Source organism: Lacerta agilis, chromosome 7 (assembly GCF_009819535.1).
Source record: "Lacerta agilis isolate rLacAgi1 chromosome 7, rLacAgi1.pri, whole genome shotgun sequence".
NCBI classification, from domain to species: domain Eukaryota; kingdom Metazoa; phylum Chordata; class Lepidosauria; order Squamata; family Lacertidae; genus Lacerta; species Lacerta agilis.
This window is the reverse complement of record NC_046318.1, coordinates 54,264,499-54,291,804: the sequence shown is the minus strand read 5'-3', so window position 1 is coordinate 54,291,804 and position 27,306 is coordinate 54,264,499. Positions and strand designations below refer to the sequence as shown.

The 27,306-nt window shown below is 42.6% G+C and overlaps 1 protein-coding gene across 7 annotated transcripts in view; it reads right to left on the bottom strand.

Annotated features, from left to right (window-relative positions):
* Positions 1-17,553, bottom strand: part of SULF1 (sulfatase 1) — a 100,780-nt gene extending 83,227 nt beyond the window's left edge. For 4 of the 7 annotated variants that reach the window (XM_033155354.1, XM_033155358.1, XM_033155359.1 and 1 more), the window contains exons 1-2: positions 17,421-17,553; positions 4,616-4,674 (exon numbers count right to left, since the gene is read on the bottom strand). The gene's annotated coding sequence lies outside the window, so the exon portion shown is untranslated. Of the gene's footprint in view, positions 1-4,615; positions 4,675-16,335; positions 16,360-17,229; positions 17,274-17,420 lie in introns of those variants that run through there. The other 3 variants (XM_033155355.1, XM_033155356.1, XM_033155357.1) reach the window with 3 other exon arrangements.
* Between the last annotated feature and the right edge of the window lie 9,753 nt (positions 17,554-27,306).

Sequence of the window (27,306 nt, the reverse complement as noted above, 5' to 3'; positions counted from 1 at the left end):
AGGATTTAGAATTAAAACCCTATTTTGAGGCGGCAGAGGTAAATAAAACCTTAACTCCTGAGAGCCCAGAACGATTTAAGTTGGACCAAGGCTTATTATATAGAGAAGTTCTTATCAACCCAGCAAGGGGTGGAGGTGAGATACAACCACGATTGGTGGTTCCAACTGAATATAGGGGCAAGATCCTGCAAAACACACACAACAGTGTGTTTAGTGCACCCATGGGGATTAATATCACAAAATACCTGACATTCAGGATGGACGATGAAATCCGTAGTGTCCAACTGAATGCATCAAAGTCAGTCAAGTCACTAAACCTTCAACCCAATCTAGACTATAGTAGTCATGTTGTTAAAAAAGCCCGTGAAATTGGTAAAGGAGGGTATACCTGCAATGTGATCAGTGACCTATCTGTGAGATCAGTTAGAACAACTAGTCATATTTATGATAAACCATTCAGCAATTGGAAATATAGAAAGAAAAACGTCCTGGAAGTTATAGCTGGCATGGTGTCCCACCAACTTTCTATGAAAGTGAAAGTGTTTCCTACACTAGAGATTGTGTGGTGGGAAGATAAGAACCCTGCTGCTTATGCAACACAAATAAATGTCCAAGATAAACGTGGTTACACAGCATTAATGTGGCCACCACAGCAAAGACATAAAAAAGTAGTCTTCAAATGGCTCAAAGTGGGAACTGATAAATCAATACAGACCAAAGATGGACTGACAGCAAGGGAGATTGCTATGAGCAATAAGCAATCAGAGCTTTTTAGCCTACTTTCATTGAGTGATCACGCTTGTATAGAAAGCTTCAGCAAGCTGACTAAAGAAAAGAAGCTATCCATAAACTTATGAAAACAGTTCCCAGTACATTTAAAAGCCAGACAACCAGTTCGTATGCAGCTGTTGAGGACATGGAGATGTGTGTACAAGGCCTCGAGCTTGAACCCTTAACAGAGATCCTGAAGGAGGGAGAAGTTGGTCCAAGAGAGCTTTTGACCCTGAGAAACAAGGATTTTACACAGCTTGGAATCCACAATCGTAACAGATGCATCGAGTGCAGGGATCGGAGGTGGACTGTGTCATACGGCAGAGAAAAGACTGGTGCCAGAGAAAGATTCTTCTTACAGCGTTTAAGGACACTAAGGAGTGTGAAAGTTCCCTTAACATCGTTGCCGATGCCCTATCCAGGAGACCGGAAATGGAAGAAGAAGAGTGAACTACTGAAAATAACCGTAGTAAAATTGTATATATGTTGTTTGGGGGGTGGACATCCATGAATAATGAGGTATGTTTATGTGTAGCAACTGACAGTTGATCAGGAGGTCACTTGGCAAAGTGAACCCTCCTGAATCAAACTTTCTAAAGGGGGGAGGTATGTGGCGTTCACCCACACTTCGGATTGGCATAGAAGGTGTTAAAAGGAAATAACCAGTAAGAACCTTGAGGGGGCGGAGTTATGTTGGCTATATAAACCCCTCCCGGGGAAGGAAGGGGGTTCTTAGTTCTTTAGGTCTTGGGTTCTTTGGGTCTGGGGTTTGTTAGTCTTTGGTTCTTTAGCCTTTAGGCTTGTCGTTGGTCTTTAGCTAGGGGGCTTGTTGTGGGTATTGAGAGCCTGGTAGAAGGGTGGCAAGGGAAGGAGTAGGAGCAGGGATGGGAGAAATCGTTGGGCACTGTTGTTAACAAGAACACAACCAAGAAAGTACTGTTTATTCAGAAACCACATGCGTATGTACTAAACTTCAAATAAAACAGTTTTGTTCCAATATTCTCCTTGACTGAACTGAGTGAAGTAAATACCAGACAAACTGGTTGGTGGCAGCGGTTAAGTAATAAAGTGGTGAGTGCAGGTATCAACGGACCGTTAAACGTCTGGGGGACCTGTGCAGGTTGAGCGAACCGCCACAGGGACAAATCATGAATTTTACTTACACTATGATAACATTCCATTAGCATCCCACAATTATTGGTTGCCACTGTTTTACTGTGGAATGTTTTACCTAACAGGAAGAAATGGATTACTTAAAACACACACACACACACCCCGAGTTGCATCTTAGGCCACCCAAGACTGAGGATGTTTAAAGACATTGTGTTCTTTCCCTTATTCTTCAAAGATGGACAAAGCAGTTTGCAGACTAGTAGCAGTCTTCTCCCCCACCCCAAAGACCACTCAGCTATGTTGTTCTAATTATTCCTGATAATTACACAAATTCCTAAGAAATGTAGAACCTATTACCTTTTCTTAGTTTCACATGCAACAATACTGTAAGGATACTTGAGGAATTCAGTCTTTGGAAACACCAAAGGATGGCAAACCTGTGGCCCCCGAGATGTTGATGAACTACAACTCCCATAATCTCTGACAGCCAACGATTCTGATTGAGGCTCATGGGAGTTGGAGTCCATCGACACCTGAAAGGCCACTCAGGTTCCCCTATCACCATATGCTTTTCATAGGTAAGTTCTCACTCCAGTAGCTAAGCAAACTTTGAGTTACAAAATCTGTGAGATCACCCATAAGGAACATAGAGTTGTACCCAGTGCTAGTCATATACAGAGCAAACATAGCTAACTTTGGTCCATTAATTTAAGTGGGTGTACTCTGAGTAAAAGTTAGTGGGATGCAACCGGTAACCTGAATTGCAAGTTAGTGAGTAAAAGTTAGTGGGATGCAACTGACAACCTGACAGATATCGTGTGGACAATAGGAATCTAATTGTTTGAGAGAAAGTTCATTTTAAAAAACACCTTATAGTGCAATACTAGTCTTGTCTACTCAGAAACAAATCCTATTGAATTCATGTCCAGATAAGGGGGATTGGGATTTCAGCCTTAGTTTACAGTGGTACCTCAGGTTAAGAACTTAATTCGTCCTGGAGGTCTCTTCTTAACCTGAAACTGTTCTTAACCTGAAGCACTACTTTAGCTAATGGGACCTCCCGCTGCCGCTGCACCACCAGAACACGATTTCGATTCTTATCCTGAAGCAAAGTTCTTAACCTGAAGCGCTATTTCTGGGTTAGCAGAGTTTGTAACCTGAAGCGTATGTAACCTGAAGCGTCTGTAACCTGAGGTACCACTGTACTTTTAACATATCAAGCAATATTTATATAACAAGATACGCTATGAGAGCACAGAACATATGCAAAACTCAGTACCGAGGAGTTGCAATAAGCAAAACCACATTTTCAAAGCTATCTAAGGATTCTTAAGGAGCTATCCCTTCTTATCAAAATGATTTCACTGACTCTGTCCCAAAGGAGAAGGAACAAACTAAGATGATAAGGGGTCAATGTGTTAAAGGACTCCTTATTTTTTTCTGAATTAGTTTTAAATATTTATACTCATACAAGTCAATAATATTTTTTTAAACAATAGCTTGGATCATCACTCTTAAATAATGAGCTATCCCAGCTCTAGTTTCATCATCTACATGTCAGTATTTTATAAACAACGGGTTTCCACTAAGGCTCAATACAAAACCAATTGACTTTAGGTCAGGTTTGAATTCCCTACCTGTGACCCCTGATAGTATAACTGCTTTGAAGCTGCCAAAATGTTTTGCACTACATGTTCATCTTCTCATGTTAGCTAACAAAGTTAACAATACTAGCTTAACCAAAGTTCCCCCCCCCCCTTAAAAAAGACTCTTCTGGAGACAGACAGCAATAAAGCAACTAAAATGCAGATGAGCCAGTAAGTAAAATAATAATTAGAAAACACTGAGCTAAGAGGAAATAGCTAGCAGAAAAGGAGGGGGTAGGGGAGAGAAAGCTTAATATCAGGGTGAATATAGAAATCCAATTATAAAGCAAATATCACCAGGCAGGCTATATAAGCAACATGAATTTGCAAAGATTTTAAACTAAGTGAAATTATGTTTGAATCACTAGAGCAGAGACATCGGAGATCAGAGCTAATCTATTTTTCTCTAATATCCATGACTCCCTCCCTCTTGTCCTATACAAAAGGACTTGATCCCCATCTCTAATGTGAAGATCTGAACTTAGCTATCCATGAGATTTTGCATTTTGTCGAGTATTGCACCATGCTTCTTGGAAGTTTTTTGTGTGCATGTTATTTAAATGTCTATTTTGAGAGAAAATGGGTTTCCCATCCTTCAAAATGTTATTGTCTCTGGTTAAGCCACAAGTAAAACTTCTGTCCCCAGTTCTTGTGCGCACACATTCTGTGGTATATACTGTTATCTTTGTATATTTTTACACTTACCAAGGCTGCAATCCTAAGTCTGCTTATCTGAAAGTCCCATGGAATTTAATAGACATCCTTCTGAGTAGGCATGGTTAGGGTGGCATGTTAGAAGTATACACACATACATCACACTCGCACACGCCCCTCTCTAGTTGTGTGAAAGTAAAAACCTGAATGTAGAATCTGCGTCCTTGCATACATCCCATTTTCGGGGAAGACTTCATCACCCACACTGTAGGTTGCTGCCTGCCCCCCAGGTCAAGATGCACTGCAAAAATGATGGCATCATGGAAACCAAGGAGAACGCTGATTCTCAACTTGTTGTTTTCCCTCCATTTAGCTTGCATCGGAATCCAAATTGTCTCTGGTTAGTCCCTTGAAAAAATTGATTTGCTTACCTTGTCTGCAGTTTGAAAGAAAGGAACTGTAAAACATGAGTCCTGATGTGGATGCCCAGCTGTTGGGAGAAACAAAGTTAACCGTGAGTAAATACTGTATGTGCTCTTTTTTTAAAAAAAGTTTTAAACTCCACTTTTTAATGCATTTTAGGGCAGCTTTATTTATTTAAACATTAAATTATTTAAACATAAAAGGGTATGTAAACATTTGCAATACAAGAGAGAGAGAATGCTGGGATGTGAACATGGGAAGCCGGGGTCAATATCCAGCTTATGCATGAACTCATTAGATGTCTACAGGCCATTTATTTTAAAGCAACCATAAACCACTTAATATACTGTATATTTTAAAATAAATAAATTTCTTAAGTGGTGAGCCTCAGACAGGTGTATTTCCCAGTCCTACCTGGAGATGTCAGGAACTGAACCTGACTCCTCCTGCACGTAAAACAGTTGCCCAGTCACTGTGCTGCCGAAACTGCAACCCTGCACCAGATCTTGACCATTATCACAAAGTGCGTGCCAAGCTACATAAATAATGGCATCTGCATAATACTTACTACAGAATTATACTAGTGACATGCTGACCAAATCAGAGTACCGGTATTTCTTCTTTTAAAAACCCAATGGGACAGTCATAGCATTTAGCCCTCGCAAGCTGTCATGGACAGCATTTGTTAAGGCACGAGGCTTGCAGATTGGCAGAAATAATGTCATTCACTCCCAATGAAAAAGTATAAAGGAACTGAAATCTTGCATTTGCAACAAAGCCCAGTCACAAAAGACTGTATTCACAATTCGACCTTTTTACTCCAATGTGGCACATCAAAGCAAGAAGCACATAGATAACATTAACATATTTACTGTGAGGTGTTTTGGATTATGGAACAGGACTAGAGGTTTATAGAACAATTATGAAATATTTGGCCATAAAATTAATCCAGACTCCAGAAATGTGAGGCTAGTCAGAATATGAGTGGCTCCTATTTAGGCTAAATAGGCAGGTTAAGTAAAATGATGATAAATGTCTAGATATTATGCAGAAGCCTTATCGCATATTGTTTCATTGTAAGTATCTGGTATGCTTAGAAATCTTTCAGAGAAAGTTTCTAGGAAATGAGCCAAGTATAACTTAGTATGGAGCATAACAAGAAGGGGAGTTTGGGAGTGCCTTGAGATAAGATCTTTATAACAGAGAAGTCAAAGCTTTTAAGGGAATAAATTATTTAATGACTTTGAATTCAGTATAAAAGTTTGACTGAGAGCCTTTTGGATGAAGAGACTTTATTCCACAGGTCAGAATAATGCAAGAGGACCACACAGCACAAGAGCTCTGGGTTTTTCTTTTTTTTTTACATCTACCAAAGAAAACAACAACAAAACTTTCCAAGCCCTTTTAACCTTTGCTTGATTTTTTATTTAATTAAAATAATTTCTACCTTACTTTTTGCCCCGAAAGGCTGGTTCCAGATGAAAAAACACTAGAATAAAATTAAAATGTTGAGATAAAAGAAATACTGTATCTCAGTCAGTATTCGGTAGGGCTGTTAGGGTCAGGGGTTTTTGTTGTTTTTTTAAAAAAACCTCTTCACAACAGGAGTTGAAGGCAGATTAAAAGAACATTTATGCCATCCAAAGAAGTGGGAAAATAAAACCTCTTTTGGAAAGGAGCTGGACAAGCTGGTCCTGCTGCCAAAATGAGCTATTCTAATGTCCCCCAACCAAGCACATCAGTGAAGATGGTGGAACATGGAACAGATCTACAGGTGCTTAATCCATGCAGGAAGAGAGGGTATTTCAGAAAGCCTGGCCCCAAAGCCATTTAGGACTCTTTAGGTAGCAAACACCACTTTGAATTGTGAACTGAAATTAATCGGAACCAGAGCTAATGAAAAAGAACTGATATAATATATGCATCCTAAGCAGTGAACACCAAAACTACACTAGATGCTACATTTTTAATAGCTCTTTGTAACTCTCTTCAAGGAAAGCCCCAAACAGAGTGCATTTCAGTAGTCCAGCCTAGATTTAAACAGGAGTGATACAACAGCCAGAACTACATGACCCAGACCTACTATTCAAAAAGCACTTGAGTCTTGTCTGGATTAAACTTCAGTTTATTAGCTCATATTCAGTCCGTTGAGCCCAGATAACAGTTCAGGATTACCACAGCAATAGAGATGATAGATAGATAGATAGATAGATAGATAGACAGAGAAAGATTGATATGGGTATCACCTATGTATTGATGATACCCAACTCCCAATCACCAGACGACTCTTCCGTCAGTGGTTTCATGCAGACAATAAAAAAGTTTGGGGACAAAACAGAACCCCATGGAACCACGTAAGTGAAAGAACTAATGTTCACGATATTTGGACTCTTTGTCCTGTGGTCACTTCAACATGACCATACTGAAGCTTAGTTCCCTACAAGCTAACACAGAGATTTATTCCCATTGCTGATATGGCAATGGAACTGCTCTCATTTCTAAGCAGAATGAATTGCTTGGACTGTTGGTAGGGAAAGACTGTTAACTATCCCATAAGAGATGCATGACTGCACACTCATGTGGTACAGGAATAGACCTAACAGTTGCAGAAAGAACCTGAGGGCCCCGGCTCTGCCCACAGACACCAGCTGAAATAGATAATTCACAGGGCTTTAATCCACACACCTTTTTTTGTAGCATGAAACAAGGACTCCCCACCCCCACCACTTCATGATGACTCTTCCTGGTTCAGACCAAGTACCCATCTAGCACAACATTCTGCTTCCTCTAGTAGCCAAGCAAACACTTCCAGGATCGCAACAAGTAAAGCTTGTAGGTGGGTCCACCATCCCTTTCAGAGATGTACAGAAATCTGTGAACATGGAAACCTCACTGGCATAGGCAATGGCATGGTTAATGGAGGATTGGGCTAATTCATTTTTAGAAAGGGTGTAGGAGACAGTGGTCTTCACTATGTCTTGTGGATGTACTAACTGCTTCAGAGTGGTACAGAGTGGAGACCATGCCAGGGTCAGCATACCTCAGTGCAACAACAAAATGTCAGTGTGCCTTGATCTACAGTGGTCATATTGGTATTGGAAGGGCTGTAATAAAGCCAGTGCAGACTCTTGTGCATTACTACTGCTTTTCCAGTCCAAATCAAGAAGCAAATCTTATCAGTTGCAGTCTTAAACAGCCTTTGCTACAAAAAAAGCAAGTTGTCTTTCTATAAGGACCGAGACTACAGGAGCACGACTTCACCTGTGACAGCAAGACCCTGAAATAGTGCACATTGTCATTGCCACTGAAAACTGAACCAGAACCATAACACTTTTTTCATAATGTACATTTCGTACTTTAAAAAATTTACCATGCACAATCTAAAACAGGCATAGGCAAACCTGACCCTCCAGATGTTTGGGGACTACAATTCCCATCATCCCTGACCACTGGTCCTGTTAGCTAGGGATTATGGCAGTTGTAGGCCGAAAACATCTGGAGGGCAGAGTTTGCCTATGCCGGATCTAAAACAACCAGTTGCAGAACTATGATGACCAATGACAACAAGGGAGGGCAATAGCCCCAGAGCAATAAAGGTTCTAGGAAGGCACACATAAGATTTATGGACCCAATGAAGTATCCATTTTAGCTTCTTCAGGGTTGGGGGAATGTAATAAATGTAGCTACACAAAAGACCACGATGCCTAATGAATGCTATGTGTGTATTAAAAGCCATTTAACCAAATAATCTCCCTCTGAAGAAAGGCTTCAAAGCCCAAGTTTTGCTGGGACATTGAACCAATTAAGTAAATCTTGTGTGCACTTCCTAGAACACTCTGTGCAACTTTGGTGACACATGGCATCATCTGGAAGTCACTGTCCCCTTCTCATGTCTGAAAAATGGCTGGGAATCATCACACATATATGCTGGCAGCACGGCTACTGTTTGATTTCCAAGCCTTGTGGGAACCTCCCTCCAGTGTTACGTGCTTGGATGATTGGTGCTGGAATGGTTCTGTCACGTTAAAGCTGCCCCCTTTGATTTTAAGGATGTGTCTTTGGCATTGTTATAACTGACCTGAACCACTTGGGCAGCCACCATACAAGCAACTATACAGACAGATGGAGATGATTATGTGGTCAGAGATCATCATAGTGCCAATGCAGTGTAAGATTTGTTGGGTGTGGTTTCCTTCACCCTCTGTTTTTCCATTCCTGCTCCCACTCTGAGTGGCCTGGATGGGAATTGCAGCAATACACATGATTTTTAGAAACTGGAGGGCACGGATGGAGAATCTGCAGCCTGCCATACATTGCTGAACTCCAACTCCCATCAGCTCCAGCCACCACAGCCAAAGGTCATGGATAATAGGATCTATAGTCCACCAACATCTGGAGGACCACACGTTTCCCATCCCTGTAAGTGACTTAAGCCTTTTTCACACATTATGAAGAAGGCTCCACATGATTAAGGGGAACGTGTGAAGAAGGAAAGTCTATGCATGTAGGCTTCCCCACTTCATGCATGGTTAAGGTTGGGGTGAGGCATTGGGAGTTCCTTATGTTAGGAGCTGGGCCTGTGGTACAATCCCATTTCCTCTTCATTCTGTGAAGGTTCCTTCACATGCTCAGACAGCAGAGCATGAGACTTTTAATTTCAGGGTCATGGGTTTGAGCCTCACATTGGGCAAAAGATTCCTGCATTTGCAGGGGATTAGTCTAGATCAGGGGTGTGGCCTATGGGCCTTCTCAATCTGGCCCGCGGACCGTCCAGGAATCAGCGTGTTTTTACATGAGTAGAATGTGTCCTTTTATTAAAAAGGCATCTCTGGGTTATTTGTGGGGCATAGGAATTCATATTTTTTTCCAAAATATAGTCTGGCCCACCACATGGTCTGAGGGACGGTGGACCGGCCCACGGCTGAAAAAGGTTGCTGATCCCTGGTCTAGATGGCCTTTGTGGTCTCTTCCAGCTCTATGATTCTATGATTCTATGAAAACGTGAAGATGGCTTTACTGTAACAGCATACTAAAGACAGAACTGGAAAAATCTAAAATAGATTTATTAAAAGCTTCCAACAACTCTGTGCCTTGTTATACCTGAATAAATTCCACTGAAATCTTAATGATTACATCTTAACAATTTGCTTTTCATGGCCATTGGAAGCAGAAATCTACATTTCTCTTTTTTGTGACATCACTGTCCTACAGTTTGGGATTGACTTGTCTCCAAGTTCTCCAGTCAACTAGGAGAGGTGACAATGATGGAAGAGGAGCTAATTGTGTTTTGGACAGTTGGACTTCTATCTTGATCAGTATCCTAGGCTTTAATCCCACTCTAATATCAGGCATTCCTCATTTATTTTTAATTTGGGGTGAAGGAACCCCACAGGGTGATCACACATTAAGGTTACAATCCTATACACATGTATTTGGGAGATATAATCTTGCTGAACTCACTAGGGATGACTTCCAAGTAAACATAAAATATGTAAGGGGCAGTTACAGGTAGGTAGCCGTGTTGGTCTGCCGTAGTAAAAAAATAATAAAAAAAAATCCTTCCAGTATCACCTTAGAGACCAACTAAGTTTGTTCTTGGTATGAGCTTTCGTGTGCATGCACACTTCTTCAGATACACTGAAACAGAAGTCACCAGACCCTTATATGTAGTGAGAGAGTGAGGAGGGGTATTACTCAGAAGGGTGGTGGGAATGGGCGATTGGCTGATGGGTGTGGAAAACCTGTTGATGACTGTTAACGACTGCAATTAGTCTAAAGGAAAAAACAAGGGGTGAGATGACTAAAGATAGCTTTGTCATGTATAATGAGATAAGAATCCAATGTCTTTGTTTAGACCAGGTCTCTCCATGGTTTTAAGTTTGGTAATGAGTTGCAATTCAGCAACTTCTCTTTCCAGTCTATTTCTGAAATTCCTTTGTATTAAGACAGCTACTTTGAGATCTTGTATAGAATGCCCTGGGAGATTGAAGTGTTCTCCTACTGGTTTCTCTGTCTTGTGATTCCTGATATCAGATTTATGTCCATTTATCCTTTGGCATAGGGTTTGGCCTGTTTATCCAATATAGAGAGCTGAAGGGCACTGTTGGCATTTGATTGCATACACAATGTTAGAAGATGAGCAATTAAATAGTCCTGAGATGGTATGTTTGATGTTGTTGGGGCCAGTAATGGTGTTGTCTGGGTTTATGTGGCAGCAAAGTTGGCATCTGGGTTCACTTTGCGCTTACTGAATTTTGCACTTAATGACTCCAAGGAGGCCAAGCATGTAAGCCAAGCTTATACAGCCTTGATTTCCATGACTAGGTTAAAAAAAAAATGATTGACAGTTCTGAATTAAGTCATCTCTTAAATAGCTCCAATAATCCATGATCCTATACAAAAATGCTGAAGATAAGAAAAGAGTAATCATCCAGCCCTATAAAGAATAGAGATTTGAAGCCACCTGCAGATATACTGCTGGGAAACAAAGTCATTTCCTGCCTGCAGAGCAGCAGCTAACATTGGCGTAAATAAAAAAAATAGCTCCTGGACGCAAGTGGATGTCAAACAAGCTGTGGAAGAATGAGCAAAGACACTTTAAAAAACCCCAAAAGACTGGCTTTACCTTAACATCCAAACTTATTGTGTCCAAATCAAACCTCAAACATATTCACGCTGACACAAGTCCTATAGAAACCGACTGAAATTTGACCATGAAAGCACTTACTGACTGACGTGTTTTCATTTCTGCCAATGCATTTACACATATTACTGCTAGGACCTTTCTCTCTTTTATACTAATAAGAGGAAGCAGCATATGAAGAAGAGATGGTGGTAACCGCCGATATTCTCTGAACATTAACGCCACGTCATCAAGGATTCCTTTGAAGAAGATCGTAGTATTCAGATTAAAACAGCAGCAGTGCAGACCTAAGACATTTTGGTGCCTAATGCAGAGCAGTAAATAGCATCCTATCCCCCCAAAGTACTCCAGACTGGTCATAGTACCCAAAGTCTTTCCAGTTATTTTAGCACTTGAAACAGAAAAGCTCTCCTGCTCCCTGGAAGTAAAAATAAAATCAATAATAAATTAAATAACCAACAACTTATTTCATAAAATTTACACACCATTTGATTTAGGGGTTTGGGGTTGTTGTTTTTTACAAAGCGATTTACAAAAACTTACCATTTTATTGATGTCTACCATTAGGCTGAGACACCCAAAATCAGCCGCCTCGGTGGCTGCCACAGTCTAATGGTAGGGCTGGCTCTGAATAGCAGAAGCCATTCAGCATCAGTGCCCCCCCCCCGCAATTAATATGACATTGCTGCTGCCAAATTCTAAGATGCTGTGATATAGCCCCTAGCCATCACAAAAGTATTCTTAGTTTGGATATTGGGTGTAAAAACTTGTGGCAACACAGGAACTGCTTTTTTGTGTTAAGGGCATCACAAATCACCAAGCAACCAGGTTTGTAGCCCTGCAAGAAGTATAAATGAACCCATCCATCTTCAAATGGAAAAATCCTTGGATGTCAAAGAGTCTTCCTTATGTTTTCAAACTCACAACCAGAACTCCAGCTTCATATGGTTGTAATAAGCCATACCTATACACATAAACACTGTATCATTTAAAAAAAAAAACTTGATACGCCTAGGCAGCTCTATGATTCTGTATTATCAAGGCTCAAAACCTTGATAATAAACCATCCAAAATCCTTTGCAATAGATGACCTAGCCAGAAGAGTATTTGAAAATCATTCAAAAATCATTCTTTCCATAGATGCCTAGCTTCCTGTAAGAGTGGTGGTTTATAATGCCTTCCATATTTGGAAATGCTGTCCTGCACCATCTCAGCATGTTTCACAATCTGTTTTCATTAGTCCTTGCCCAGAATGAAAACCCACGAAGTTCTTTAACTGGGTTCCCGATATCTGCTACTATTTCAAAGTATGGAGAGATACAAACCCATTTTCTCTCAAGTTTTTCCAGGATGAGCATGGCAACAAGCGTAATAAGAAAAGACAATATTCTGCGACAATCACAAAATCTGCTCCCCCCCCATTCTATTTATCTATTCAGATATATTCGTTTTGAAAGATGCAGTTATACATTGTTAGCAAGATTTACATAAACCAGCCTCAGCTCAAATCAAAATGCTGCAGAGCTGAGCAGGCTCACCTTACCTGGACTATGAAGTGCCAGAAAGAGTAACCCCCTGCCAAGTAATAAACTAACACACAATTAAGCCAATCTACATCAAAGCATGTTCAGCCTCTAGCAAGTCACTGCATTCCTTGCCAGTTGCCTGACAAAAAAAAATCGTAAAATAAAAATGAACTGGGTTAAAGCAAATAATGTTGCACAGTTCAGTGAAATTACATTTTTGTCTCTTGAGTGCAGGTGAGAAAGGCATCCCAGGCACACAAGTAAAAGCCAACCTTTGATCCTTCAGTTCTGCTCTTTCTGACCACAATGGTGATGCCTGCCACCATCACACATTTATATCCCAACCCTTTCTCTTAAGGGATTTGTCCCCACAACCTTTACAGGAAGGGCTGTAGCTCAGAGGTTGAGCCTTGCAGGCAGCAGGCCTTGGGTTCAACCCCTGCCATCTCCAGGCAAGGGCTGGGAGAGAGTCCCTGCCTGGAGCCCTGCAGAAGTGCTGCCAGCCAGTTTAGACATCACTGAGCTAGGTGGGACCAACTGACTGCGTTCAAGGCAGCTTCCTGTGTTCCAGAGGTTAATGTTGAGCTGCAGGAACTAAACTAGAAAGTCTCCAAGGACAGTTCATAGCCGCACTCACAAGGAGAGTCCAAAAATGCAGGCAGCTGTGTTGATTCACAGGGAACAACTATACTGACAACCCAGATGAGCCATAAGGCATGACGGCACTCTTGACAAATCATAGCTGTCAACCTTTCCCTTTTTTGCAGGAAATTCCCTTATTATAGCAGTGGGGAACAGGGTTGACAGCTATGATTGTGCATAGTTACGCGCGAGTAAACTGCCTTGAACTCAGAGGAGGTTACCCCCAAGTCCATAGGTTTGAGTTGCAAAACACAGAGCTTTCGATAGTAACATAAACAATCTTAAAAAGAAGCATTACTATTTAAACTGCTTATGTGAAGTAGAAACCCTGCCAAGAGAAAGAAACATAAGGCATCTGCTTGAATATTTTCTTCATTCCCCGTGTAATTAGTATTATTGTGAAAACTATTAGTTGTAAAAAAAGGGGGGGGATATCAGAAGGATACATTTACACAACGTCATCACATTACAATGACTTATAAAGCAGGCAGGGCAAAGATGTCAACAGCCATATTCATAATGGTACCATAAAGCAAGCAGGCTCAGAAGCAAAGGAATGGCCAGGGGCACCACCACCCTTCACTCTATATGCTAGTCTGTGACCAACTAAAACTTGAAAGCCTCATTATCACCTCATCCACATGCCAGAGCAAGGTGTTCCAGCAAGATGGTGGCATTTTGCTCCTCCTCTGCAATCCTCCTAGAAGCTACACTTGTCTGCTCTCCTGTTCCAGCTCCACTACGCCACTTCTCACAACAGCCTTGCGAGGCATCTCCAGGTAAGGTTGGGAAAGACCCTTCCTGAAACCCTGGAAAGCTGCTTTCACTCAGGACTGAGCCAGAGCAAGCAAACTTTCTGACTCGGTACAAGGCAGGCTGCTATAAACTATAATTCTAGGTTAGCTTGACAAGTAACAACTTGGCCAGAGCTACTTAGTGGTCTTCATAGCTGAGCAGTGAGTCCTGTTCCAAGTCTAACACTCTACCCACTACACCACGTTGCCTTGTGACTCGTCTGGTATGTTCTGCATTCCATAAAGAAGACACACAGAGACACACAGAGAGAAAATGGAGGCAAAAATGGATATTCCACCCAAATGGGAAGATTGTCCTGCATAGCGGCAGACCTGTCAGCCGCAGGGCTTCGCCACACACCCCACCCCACCCCACCCCCCGGAACTTTGTTTCTCTCCCCCTTGTTCTTCAGATAATCTCCCTGTGCAACATCCTAAACTCTGAACAGTTTTACAGCTGTCGAGTCGCTAATGGGAACTTCATCTGTGTGTACCCAGCACAAGTGCTGTCAGGAAGAAACCAAATGTCAACCTGAGGTATGCAGCAGTAGCCATAAATATTCCTTTGAACATTTACCATCTGGAACAGTAGATTCTGCTTCGACAGAGAGCTTGGACTAGCTGGAGGGCATTGTCTTTTCTTTTTAAAGATAGTCCCTTGTCAGGTCAAGTGATGCGAGAATAGAATTTAGATCCCTGCTCAGTTTCTCTCCCCCTCCACCTCTTGGCACCCAGAAGTTTTCAAGGACATTCATGTCACTAAGCTTGCAATCTTTCCTCACAAATTCTATCTAACTCAGCGGGACCTACTTCTGGAGTAAATATCCACAGAATCAGGTGGTAGGTCAGTTACCTAAAATGCAGCTCCACAGCAGGAAGCAATTAGACTGACACCGCTTTGTGTGTTTATATTCTTGACACCACACCACTGCGACTTGCCTTGTACCATATTGTATATCTTTGTGGAGACAAGGTGGCTAACAGAACAAGCCTCACCAGCCACATTTCTCCAGATATGAAAGGGCAGCTGGAGCTGTTCAGCCCATGGAAATTTTAACCCCCATTTGAAAGTATTCTCTTCTTCTGGGAAAGTTTCCACCTCTCCTTAGGAGCTTTGAGTGGAAGGAGGTGGAGAGAGAGAATCAAAACACTCCCATTTTAGTCATTTAACTAATTAGCAGTTTGCCAATACCCTTATTTGATACTGCTGGAGGGGTTATTTAGGAAAAATGATGCTTTCTTGGAGAGAGAGGGAGTATAACCTGTAAGCCAGCCAAGCAGACGGGGGAATGCTAAATGTATGCATTTAACTTGAAAAGTTTTAGGGGTGATGTTATCCGAAGCACCCATCCTCCATCATAACCCCCTACATTCCTCAGATCTTATTCCAGAAAGCATTAGGCAAAGTATCACTTAGAGAATCTCTCACCTGTAAAGGTTGAGGGCACTGCAAAACTCCCCCCACACCCACCCACCCATGGGAGAGAATAACCTCTCACAATTCTTACATTCCAACAAGGGATGCAAGAGTTATTGCCTATGCGTATTTATTTATTTTAAGGCTAAACATTGTTATTTGGTCACAGATTAACACAAACAACCAAAACAAAACCGGATGCCTCAAAATATATGAGAGCCAATCATATTTAACCATATCTAATCAACAAACCACACATTCTACTTAAGTTGGGAAGTAACTTGCGCCATAGGAGCCTGGAGAGCAGTTACGTCCTGATCCTCCATTTACCAAGGAAATACCATCAAGTTCAATGGGTTTACTCCCAAAGCAAGGGGCATAACATTGTGCTTTAAAGGGGGGAATCCTAACCAGCCATCCCCACATGTGGGGGTAGGAGGCATGTTGGTGAAATCAGCTTCGAGCTGTAGCCCTGAAAGTCGTCACATTAAACGCAGATTAAGGACCATTTATTTGCCCAAGTCTCTGTATGTTGTTCCTTTCCTGCAGACTTGTTTAAAAAAGAAAAAAGAAAAGCCCCTTTCAATTTAATTAACACTTCGGAGAGCCTGTTTAGAATCTATAAATAAATACAGCTAGACTTTAATGATCCGTTATGGTGATGCTACTTAGTTTTCAGCGAGTCGTAAAACTTTCACAAACAGACCTGCAAATGAATTACATCCATCTGCTCCGCGCAGCTGCGAGGGCAGCTTCTCATCTCCACAGTGCTGGGCTGTTGCTCTCAGCTTGCTGCTGCTGCTGCTGCTCGCTCTCCTCCCACCATCACCACCCTGGAAATCCAGGAGGCAGCTTTGCCAAGTCAGAGACATACCCCAACCCAGCCCAGCCCTGCATTTGCCAAAAAGGAGCCCGTCCCGGGGGGAAAACAAAAACAAAACCCCAACTACACCAGAGACCTCTCCAGAAGAAGAACCTGACTTGCCTCTCTGAACCGGCCAAAGCACAAATTCCGCCCCGCTGTCTTTCTTGGCACCCGGTTCCCGTAGATGGCAGAGTTGCGTGCGGGCGCTTTCCAAGGAGAACACCGCCAAACTTTTTTTGTTTCGATCTTTTGGTACTTGAATGATCTACTACTACTGGCAGTGGTGGTGGAGAGAGATGTAAGACCATGGCATCGCTCTAGGGCGCAACTAAAGCTTCTTTAGCGTCAGAAATTTGGGGAGGGGAGGGGAGGGGGGAATCGAAAGCGTGCACGTGGGTGTGTAAAAGACACTCCCCCGCCGCCGTCCATCCCGTCCCCCACCCCACCTTCCCTGCTGACCAGAGGCTGCTGCTGCTGCTACACCTTCTCGAGCGTGACCTCAAAGTGCATCCAGAGTGTCAGGTCTGCGAGGGAAGGCAGCCATCAAGCTCTGCCCACTGTTATCTGTCAGCTATACAATAGGAGCATTGATAAGACGGCCGCGACCGGCTTGGACCAAGTGCGCCGGGCTAGCATTCCATTCAAAAGCAGAGGAGAGAGAGAGAGAGAAAGGGTGGCTGGGAAGAGAAAGGGGCAGCACGGAGGGAATCCTCCGGTGACTTTTGTCCCTTTTACCTGGACGATCTGCCGCTTTCTGCGTAAAAAGGGACCCTCTTCCGCGCTCGCCCGCCCGCCCGCTTCCCGAGGAAAGAGCGCGCCCGCGCGCAAAGGCTGCTTCCTTTGGGCAGCCGAGGAGACCACCCCGCTCCGCCTGGGCCGCCCTCGGCTCGCCTAATCCCCACTCGAACGCGATGACACACACTAACCCCAACCATCTGTTGAAACACGTCCTCAAGCCCTCGGCGCGCCGCTGTGTCAAGACCGCGGGGCTGCCCGAGCCAATCGCCGGCGCGGGGTGGCTCCGGAGGAAGCGCCGGCGAGGCAGAGCAGGCGGCGGCGACGAAGACGGCGGCGACGCGAGGCTTCAGGTCGGAGCGCACACTTAAGCCCAGTAACCTGAGAGTTGCCGACAGAAAAAGGGCGGCTATTAAGAAATCAAGCAGCCGCAGGAGCAGGAGGCGAGGGGCGGGGTCAGCGGGGAAGGTAGAGGGGAAGGGAGGCCTCTTCGCCTCCGCCCCCTATTCTGGCTGGGGGGGGTGGTTTTGCAGGCGGGGGGCGGCGGTCTTTAGCGCGCCTCCCAACTCCTTGCATTCCCAAAGGACCCTCAGCTGTGAGTGAGACTCACGCACGGGAGAGAAATGCTAGGGGGGCGGGCACCAAAGAAAAGCACATGGCAAGGCTGTTGGGAATCTCCAAAAAAAATAAAAGCCTTTCTACTCAGCTAGAGGAAGAGATCAAAAGCTCCCGCTGGAGAACCTGAGCAAGTGCTAATGTGCGGGTCGTTTGCGCCGAAACGGAGCAATTCGCATCTTGAAATCCTAACGCCACCTTCTCGGGATGGTCTGGAGAGGGGGGGGGGGAGAGAGAGAGAGAGAGAGAGAGAGAGAGAGAGAGAGAGAAGAGACTGCGAGAAGAGCCGGACTCTTTCTCATGCTAAGGGAGGCTTTGTCCTCTTTACGCGGGTGTAGATCCGCTGAGCTGCAGGCATTTCTCCAGCGCGGATCTCTGCATGTCTGGGTCCGCTGCCTGTGCAAACAAGTGGATTGTCTTTCAAGCCGAGACGTAGCAGTGACCGAGGGGCAAAGCAGGGCGCCAGATGAAGGGTTCCTATCAGAGCCACGCATCTGTGTAGATGCCCACATTCCCAGGGGGCATCTTATGCCCAGGAAGCCCCAGCCCACTGAGCTCAGTGGAACTGAGAGTGTAGTCCGATGTGGAGCCAGCCTATTCGGAAGCCCCATTGAATTCAATAGGATTTAACACTCCCGTAAAAGTGTGCAAAGTTATTCACAAGTAAACATGCAAGAGTTCATGCTTCACTTAAGCAAGTTATCTCATTTAAACAACAACAACACACCACAACTGGCCAAATAAGGTTTAAATTATCTTGTATGATTCTCCTCGCTCTTGATCAGGTCAGAAAATCTCTCTGAATTAGAGAGATGATTTAGCAGAGGTAATTTTCCATTTAGGAGGGGCTTCTATCAACACAGATTTTACATCTGTCTGAGCTTTCCTACCTCTGTGACATCTTTCTTGTTTGTAAAGTGGACCTAATCATTAGGAGGGTGATACAAAGCAAAGGAAATACATTCTGTAACTAATAAAAAAACAAAATCCTTATTTGCATGTTCTGTCAAATAAGCAAGTGTGGAAAGAAGAAGGGAGAGAAGTCTTTTGAGTCTTTAAAGATTCATTGTAAAGTGTCTGACTTGACACTTCGTTAAATCTGCATTTCACATGAGGACAGATGTTGGATTTCTTTGAACTGGGAAAGGAAATTCTAAAAAGAGAACTGCCATTAAAAGTGCAAAGCTCCAAACTGTAGAAAGATTTGCAAATATGATCTGTTTTAAGCGATGAGTTAAAAGAAAATGATCTGAAAGCCCAGAAACACTTATTTGGTTTGCTTCGTTTTTGAAATCAATACATGTTAATGGAAGGTATGTTAGACCCACATTTCATAATAAAACATTAATTAAGAGAGGTATATTTTTGTGCCCAGTTGGTAAATGGGGAAAATAAATGCTTCCTCATTGGCTTCAAGTTCTTCCTAGAAGTGATTATATGGTGTCTGTTTCAGCCTATTAAACTGCAACCGCTTTCACAGATGCTGGTATTTACCACAATACAATTCCCTAATCTTCTCAATCCAGGTAAACAAGGAGCAGGACAATATTTTCAATGATGGTAAGTGGCAAGGCCAGCCAGTTAAGCCTATTATCCCTTGGGTATCGTAAGAATTTAAATAGTGCCAATTAATGTTACAGGGCAAACTTTGTTCTCTCTCTCTCTCTCTCTCTCTCTCTCTCTCTCTCTCTCTCTCTCTCTCCTTTATTTCTTTCCTTACCAGACTGTGGTCTTGAAAGTCTCTGGATAGCCTTGTCCATTTGGAAAACCCTGGAGGCATTCTGAGAGCTAGTTTGTTTTACATTCTCTTCAACTGTTCTCTGAGTACGAAGTAAAACCTAAGAAGCTGCAAAAGGACAGACGTAACAGTTTCACCCCTACCGTTTCGGTAACACCACATCAGAAGTGCATACTATCTGGAGATATGGGAAATCCAAAATATTGCAAACAGCTGTTAGAAAAGATAGCTAAGTACTGAATTAAGCAACAGAGACAGAACAGGTGAAAAAAGTTCACTGTTGCTTTGCATACTGAAGCACTTCAAATATGTTTTTTTTAACAGATGGTCAGCAGTTTGAGGACAGAGAAATGAAATTGTGAGTTGTCCGCAGCCAAGGGATAGGGTGTAATATAAACAGTGATGATGTAAATACAATTAAATGGTAATATTAGTAAAGTGGAAATATTGTTTCTAAATTTGCTATGGCACACGCACACTATGTTTAAGTCCTCCCCCACCCCATGATGCTGATTTTCCCTTGCTAGACCTAAGGAGTCCCTAATTTTGTTAGTTTTTAATGACAATATAAATTCAAATGTGTCCATGCAAGCATTAATGAAATACTGTACTAGCAAGCTGACGGTTGAAGGGTAGCTGGGTATGGGTATGTGCTTTAGGAATGAATGAGACCATGCATAATAAGTACAGTGGTACCTTGGGTTAAGAACTTAATTCGTTCCGGAGGTCCGTTCTTAACCTGAAAAACTGTTCTTAACCTGAAGCACCACTTTAGCTAATGGGGCCTCCTGCTGCCGCTGCACCGCCAGAGCACGATTTCTGTTCTTATCCTGAAGCAAAGTTCTTAACCTGAAGCGTTATTTCTAGGTTAGCAGAGTTTGTAACCTGAAGTGTATGTAACCTGAAGCATATGTAACCCAAGGTACCACTGTAGTCTTACTCTTCACCACCATGTTTGCTGCCTGTGGCCCTTAATATGGGTCAAGGTGATTATTTTACGCCGTGCTGCATTGGATACAGCATTTTTCTTCATACACTGCCTTCTTCCTCCACACTAGTCCCACAACATCCTCCCAGGTCTCCCCAATATTTTCAGCAGAATATATTCATATATTCAGATGCAAGTCCTAACTAGGAAAGGAAAGAGAAAACACATTTCCAGGAAGTTCAAGGATGCTTCATGAAGGCTGGAGCAGCAGGAACACATCTACCCGGCACGATGGAACTTCTCTTTGTACATAAGAGAGATTTTAGAAGATATGGGTGTATATTACTAGATCATTGATAGATAATCCTCAAGTCCCAGTAATCTAAATCAATCAAAAATTTAAAAAATTCCTTAGAGACCAACTAAGTTTGTTACTGGTATGAGCTTTCGTGTGCATGCACACTTCTTCAGATACTTCAGACCAACACAGCTACCTACCTGTAACTAAATCAATCACGTCTTCTACGTTCAGCATTCTCTTATATTCTCTATTTATTCGATTATGTTATTTATAACACCCCCCCTGAAGGCACTTCAGTAAACAAGGTCCTATATTATATGGATGGGAAAGCTGATATACACACAATTTTGTAAATCTGTTTGGTTTTTTTAAAGAAATGATGCTATTTTCTTAAGAATTAAATTAGAAACATTCAGTTCCACAAAGGAAAGGCTTCCTGTAACATTTAAGCTGTTCTAATGAATGCCATTTTGGGGAGAATTTAGGAGAATTTCAATTTCCCAGATGCTGTTGTACTTTTTTTAAAAAAAACTGCTCATCTCTTATAATCTGTAATATATGTAATATTATAATCTGTAATATAATCCCACTCCCTATTTGCTGACTTCTTGCCCATTCCTCTTATGCTTTAGATGATTACAAAACTCCAACTTTAGTTCAGTAATCAACTAAAGCATGAGAGAAAGTATCAGTTCCCCTTAAATTTAGGAAGAGTCATGGATCCATAAAAATCAATTTAAATGAGGTCCTTCCACTGTCAATAGTGTGTGAATACTGCATCTTTGCATGCTCTTGCATTTACTATGGAACCAGGATTGCCCCTACCATTAGACAGAGTAAAGCAGTTGCCTTAGGTGGGAAAGGCTGCAAGGTGATGGGTGGTGGTGAGAATTTAGAGCACAGAGTTCACCTAAGGTAGCCCAAAATCTTAGGGCAGTGGTTCTCAAAGGGTGTGACATGCCACACTGGTGTGTCAGGAGATTTCAAGGCCATTCAAGGAAATATTAAACATTTCAGTGTAATATAGTATAGTATTAATTTTATTTATTTATTTGCAGAATGTGGATGTATATCTTTTCAAAATCTTTTCTGTTTGTTTCCCAATGCATTTCTTATCAATAAAAAGTTTGTTGTGGTGTAAGCAAATTTTTATTCTGAAAATATGGCCGAGAGAAAAAAAGTCTGAGAAACATTGTCTTAGGACGACCCTGTATGGAACATGGCTCAGCTTTCCAGGCCTGAAAAAGAGCTCTGAGAATCTTGAAAGGTGGTTTGATCTCTCAACACATATTTGCACATTATATCCGAACGCTGGGTTTTTGTCCTGTGAAGCTCATGTGAGGAATTGTTTTAGCAGTCTGCTCTGCTCAAACTACCCACCATAAATGCTAAAAGGAAAATGGAAATCCTAGCTAGGTCAGAATGACCTTGTTGAGATAAGATTTAGAACCAAATAAATAATGTGCCGCTGAAAAGAAAATCAGACATGCAAGATTCATTGTTGGCAAATTCAGTGTTGTAAAATGCTCACTTTTCTCCTCGTTCCCACAGTTAACGTCTTACAGTAACCAACAGATCTTTGTAAGGAAGTGTGTTAAACGTCCCTCATCTTGGTTCACTTCCAGATCTGTATTCTGATTAGTTCGCACAAAGTTTGCAAGGAAGCTATACTGAATCCACTGTTTACTGAGCATTCACTCTGATTTGTTTACTGGGACATTATAGGAGTCACTTAAAGTTGGCTTGTTGTTGCAGAAGAGCACCAAGATTGACTTTAATTGTGCAACCTGAATTTGCCAATATACCATAGAATCCTAACCACAAAATACCAACTGTCTGGATGTGCCTTTGATCTAAAATGAATTTCCTACTTTCCCCTCCTCTTCCTTGCACCAGCGTAGGAACAACTATGCAGATGCAGTTTCAAATCTATCTATTTAGCTATTCTTCCTTTAGTTTTCCTTATTAATAAATATGTCCTATGACCCACAGCTGCAAATGGTGCTGAGGTCTACAATGTTGAATCAAGTGTCAGAATGAAAACAAGCGAGGAGGTCAACAGGTCATAATAAATGGCACTGACCACAAGCCTTTAGATATCACTGTTTCCAGCTACATACAGCCTGGCGAGAAGGTTAAAGGGGAACTGCAATGGTTGTCAATCCTATTTTTGTCTTTGGCCTTAAGCATCATCTATCAACAACACATGTGTTTTTTAGTTGCTTCAAGCTTTCTGCCTTGCATAGGGAATTGCTAGTAGTGGTTCAGGGCCCAGGGCAAGGTCTGAGGGCAACTAAGCAGGTGTAAGCCACGGCACTGCCTGGATCAGACACACCATTTGGCAACTCTTTGTACACTGCTTTGAGGTCCTCAAAGTAAACGGTTGGATATGAATATAGCAAATAAGTTGGCTTCTTAGTATGCCTATGCAATCCAAAATGAACAGGAATTTTGTCTCCTGCTCCCAAGAGAAAGTGTCAGATAAGAATATGAAATGTCAAATAACAAGCTTGTTCTGTACATGTCTACTCAGAAGTAAGCACCACTGCATTCAATGGGGCTTACTCCCACATTGATGTATACAGGATTGCAGCCTTCCAGACCAGAGCATAGTGCTATACATGTTTACTCAGAGGTAAGTCCCACTGTAAGCTATGGGGCTTAGTACTTTGGGCTGCAATCCTAATGAAGTCTACTCAGAAGTAAGTCCTATGGAATTCGGTGGGGCTTTCTCTTAGGTTTGGATCTTTCCTTGGGGTTTACTCCCGATGCCTTTCTCATGAATGAGCATGGCTGCAAGGCAGCCAAGATTTAGGGTGAGAATTCTTCTCCTAGATGGGCTACTTTCCTTACAGTGTACAGGTACAGTGGTACCTCGGGTTGCATATGCTTCAGGTTACAGACTCCGCTAACCCAGAAATAAAGCTTCAGGTTAAGAACTTTGCTTCAGGATAAGAACAGAAATCGGGCTCTGGCAGCGCAGCAGCAGTGGGAGGCCCCATTGGCTAAAGTGGTGCTTCAGGTTAAGAACAGTTTCAGGTTAAGAACGGACCTCCAGAATGAATTAAGTACGTAACCAGAGGTACCACTGTACTGTGAAACAGGCAGAACAGCTAGAACACAAGTACCGGTAAATGTAGTGTTCTATGAAAAATGCGTAAGAGCAAATAATTAGGCCTACTTTGTGGCAGTGAAGATGACAAAGCTATCCCATTTCTCTGCTGCCATTGTGTCCACAGGTAACCCTCCAGCAAAGCTGAAGGATTACTTAAATCAGACAAAAAGGCTGGGGGTGATAGAATACTGATGGACGACCTTTGCAGCGTGTTTTACCAGTAAAGTGGTTCATATTTATTCTGCACTTGACTGAGCTGTTAGTACAGTTTCCGTGAAGATGTCCAGAGCACTGTCTAGTCATACTGCTTGGGATAAATTTAAGTGAGGATGTGGGGATATACATTGGAAGGGTTTCAGTCAACCACCTGTATGCTTGACCCTTGACCCTTACATGCCATGAGCCCTAAAGCATTTGAGGCCCAAATACTTGACTGAAGGAGGGCTTTCCCTATATCAAGCTCCACTAGACTTAGGCTGCAGTCCCAGGCACACATTCCTTTATGTATTTATTACATTTATGTCCCACCTTTCCTCCAAGGAACTCATACAAGTGGACTACAGGCTTTTCCACATTCTCCATTTTATCCTCACGACGACTTTGTGAGGTAGGTCAGGCTAAGAGATAGTGACTGGCCTAAAGTCACTCTGTGGGCTTCATGGCTGTGGGGATTTGAAGCCTGGTTTGCCAGTCCTAGGCCCAACCACTACACCAGACTGCCCCAATGAATAAAATTATGATTTGCTGTATTTCTGAGGAAACATTGTGCTCTTATAATACCTGTATGTATTTTACCCTTAGAGCACCAAGTTTCAGATTGTCCAGGATCCCCTGCCTGCCCGCTTTCTTGTTTCTAAGTATGAAGTTAACTTTATTCAAGCTAAAAATCTGGGAGTAAGCCATACGAAACATGGCAAAACATGTGCTCTGTAGAACAGTCATTTTAAGAGTGTTAAATGTGAACAGACTAAAAACAACTGATCAGAATTAAATCGCTTCCTTTTTAGCCAGATCTCGCCATCTTCATTCCTTCCCAGCTCAGCCTGACACAAACCTGGCTCTGAACTGGAACAGAGAGATATGAGAAATCCACAAACCCCCACATAAATTTCTCTTATCAACATTCAGCTTCAACATTTTTCCCTTGAGCTCGTTTCTATTATTACACCGAGCCGAGGTACCACTTTCCTAAGAAAACAGTAACAAGGGCAACATGTCTCTGGATAGAGAGCGTGGGAATGCAGAGAGTTTAATATACCAGCTCATTTCCCTCTTCATCCAATAGCAGTGAGAGGAAATGAACACTATTCATGATGACAACTGATCGCTTAAATCCTGCAACAGTTTAGGAAGGTGATACAAGTAATGCAATCCTTTGCGTGTTGACTCAGAAGCAAGTCCAGTTTATGGCCACAGAGCTTCCTCCCAAGTAAGTGTGCTTAGAATCGCAGCCATAGGACCCAACCAGGCATGCACTAAAATGTTGCGAATCTTGTTCATCATTAACTGATTATAAGGGTGGAGCAGCAGAGTTCTCACTGTTAAGGCAACCTGCTAAGGAGGCTTATCTCTTTACTCCCCAAGCAAGATTGGAATGGAAATCAGTCTTTTCCACCCACCTATCATAACTAGGCGCCTTAGGGGGGAAAGTCCCCATTGGCACCAGTAAGGGACTTCCCAACCTACCCAAGGCTAAGCCCAATCTCCATTCCAAATCTTGGAGGAGGAACGAAGAGATATGCCTCTCCTTCCGGCATGCTGCCTTCAGAGTGAAAAATGGGCTCTCCCACCCCTGTAATTAGTTAGGGGGAAACAAGGCACAGCAGCTGCTTGCTACACATTCAAGTGCACGTCTAGCTTAGCTCTCCAAGTGCCATCTGTGATAACCCATCATATGGGGCATAATGGCCAAATGGAAATCTATACCCTGTGCAGAAGTGTCTGGATATCCCAGGTTTGCTTGTTTTAATCAACTGACAGCCCAAGGGGCAGCTGCTTTGCATGCTGGGAAAGTGGTGCTTTGGGTGAAGGCTTTAAATAATGTCCTCCTTTGCTCTGATTTAAACTATCTGTGTGGCTTCAGGAGTGGGGGGGGGGGTAGAAATATGATTCAAACCAGGGAAAGGGAGGGACAGATTAAACATCCTCTCCCAAACTGCCATTTCCCTGGTCTTCAAACAACCCCATAGGACTGCTCCTTTGTTTCTGTTTTAAATGGGAGATTGCAATCATGGTTTTCCTATTTTAAAAAAGGGGGAGAGGGGTTGAAAATGTACATGGTGGGTGGTGGTGTGCTTGTCTTCCTCACTCCCCTCCCCCACCTTGTGCATGGACGTAGCCAGGATTTATTTTGGGAGGGGCAGGCTTTATGTTGGGGAGGGCAGAACTGAGTTATCTGCAACACAATTAGTCAGTTAGTTAAGTATTTCTATTTATTTACATGATTTGGTGGTGGGGGGCAGCTGTCCCCCCCCCCTGGCTAAGCCCATGGCCTTGTGCAAAATGATACAGAGCAAGGAAAGAGAACCTCACATATAAGCAAAAGATGATGTGTGTTTAACAGCATTCTTTTATGCATTTCTCCTCCGGAATAAACCTATAAAAGAACTTGCTTCCAGGAAGAAGCTAACCTGGAACCAAGCCCTGCTGAACACAGTAGGACTTACTTCTGACTAACCATTATACAGCATTGCGCACTGCAACATTGTAATCCTTACATGCATTTACCTGGGAAGAAGCCCTACTGATGCATAGTAACATGACACAGTAGTGTGGCTTTTCTGATTCTGCCAGTGCACTAACTAAAAACATTAGAGGTATGAACTTTCCAATTTGTTTGTGAAGACAGGGTAAGAGAACATAAGAAAAGTCTGCTGCCTCAGATCAAACTGACAGTGGCCAGTGAGGCAGCTGTGAATAGCTAAAGAAGTTGGAGTTCTTGATAGAAGCGATGCAGAAAACAGTAGAAGAACAAGAACTCAGGCCACAATGATGATTCAATTGATTCAAGTTTTTCAAGTCTCTTATGAATAGATTTATTTCTTAAAGTTTATATACCAGGTGAAATTAATGTGCCAGGACAAGGCGCTGTTTCGGTCGACCTTAAGACTTTAAGACTCTATTAGCTGAAGAAGAATCACCGAAACAGGGCCTTGTCCTGGCACATTAATTTCACCTGGTATATAAACTTCAAGAAATAAATCTATTCATAAGAGCTGTGAATAGCTGACAGTCGGGCAGGAAGGCAAGGTCACCCGCTGAACTTCATGGCTGAGTGAGGACTGGACCCAAGTCTCCCAGCTCATAGTCCAACAATCAAACCACTACACAACACTGGGTTTAGTCTCATTGAGGCCTGATTCTGCTCATGCTAATCCTCT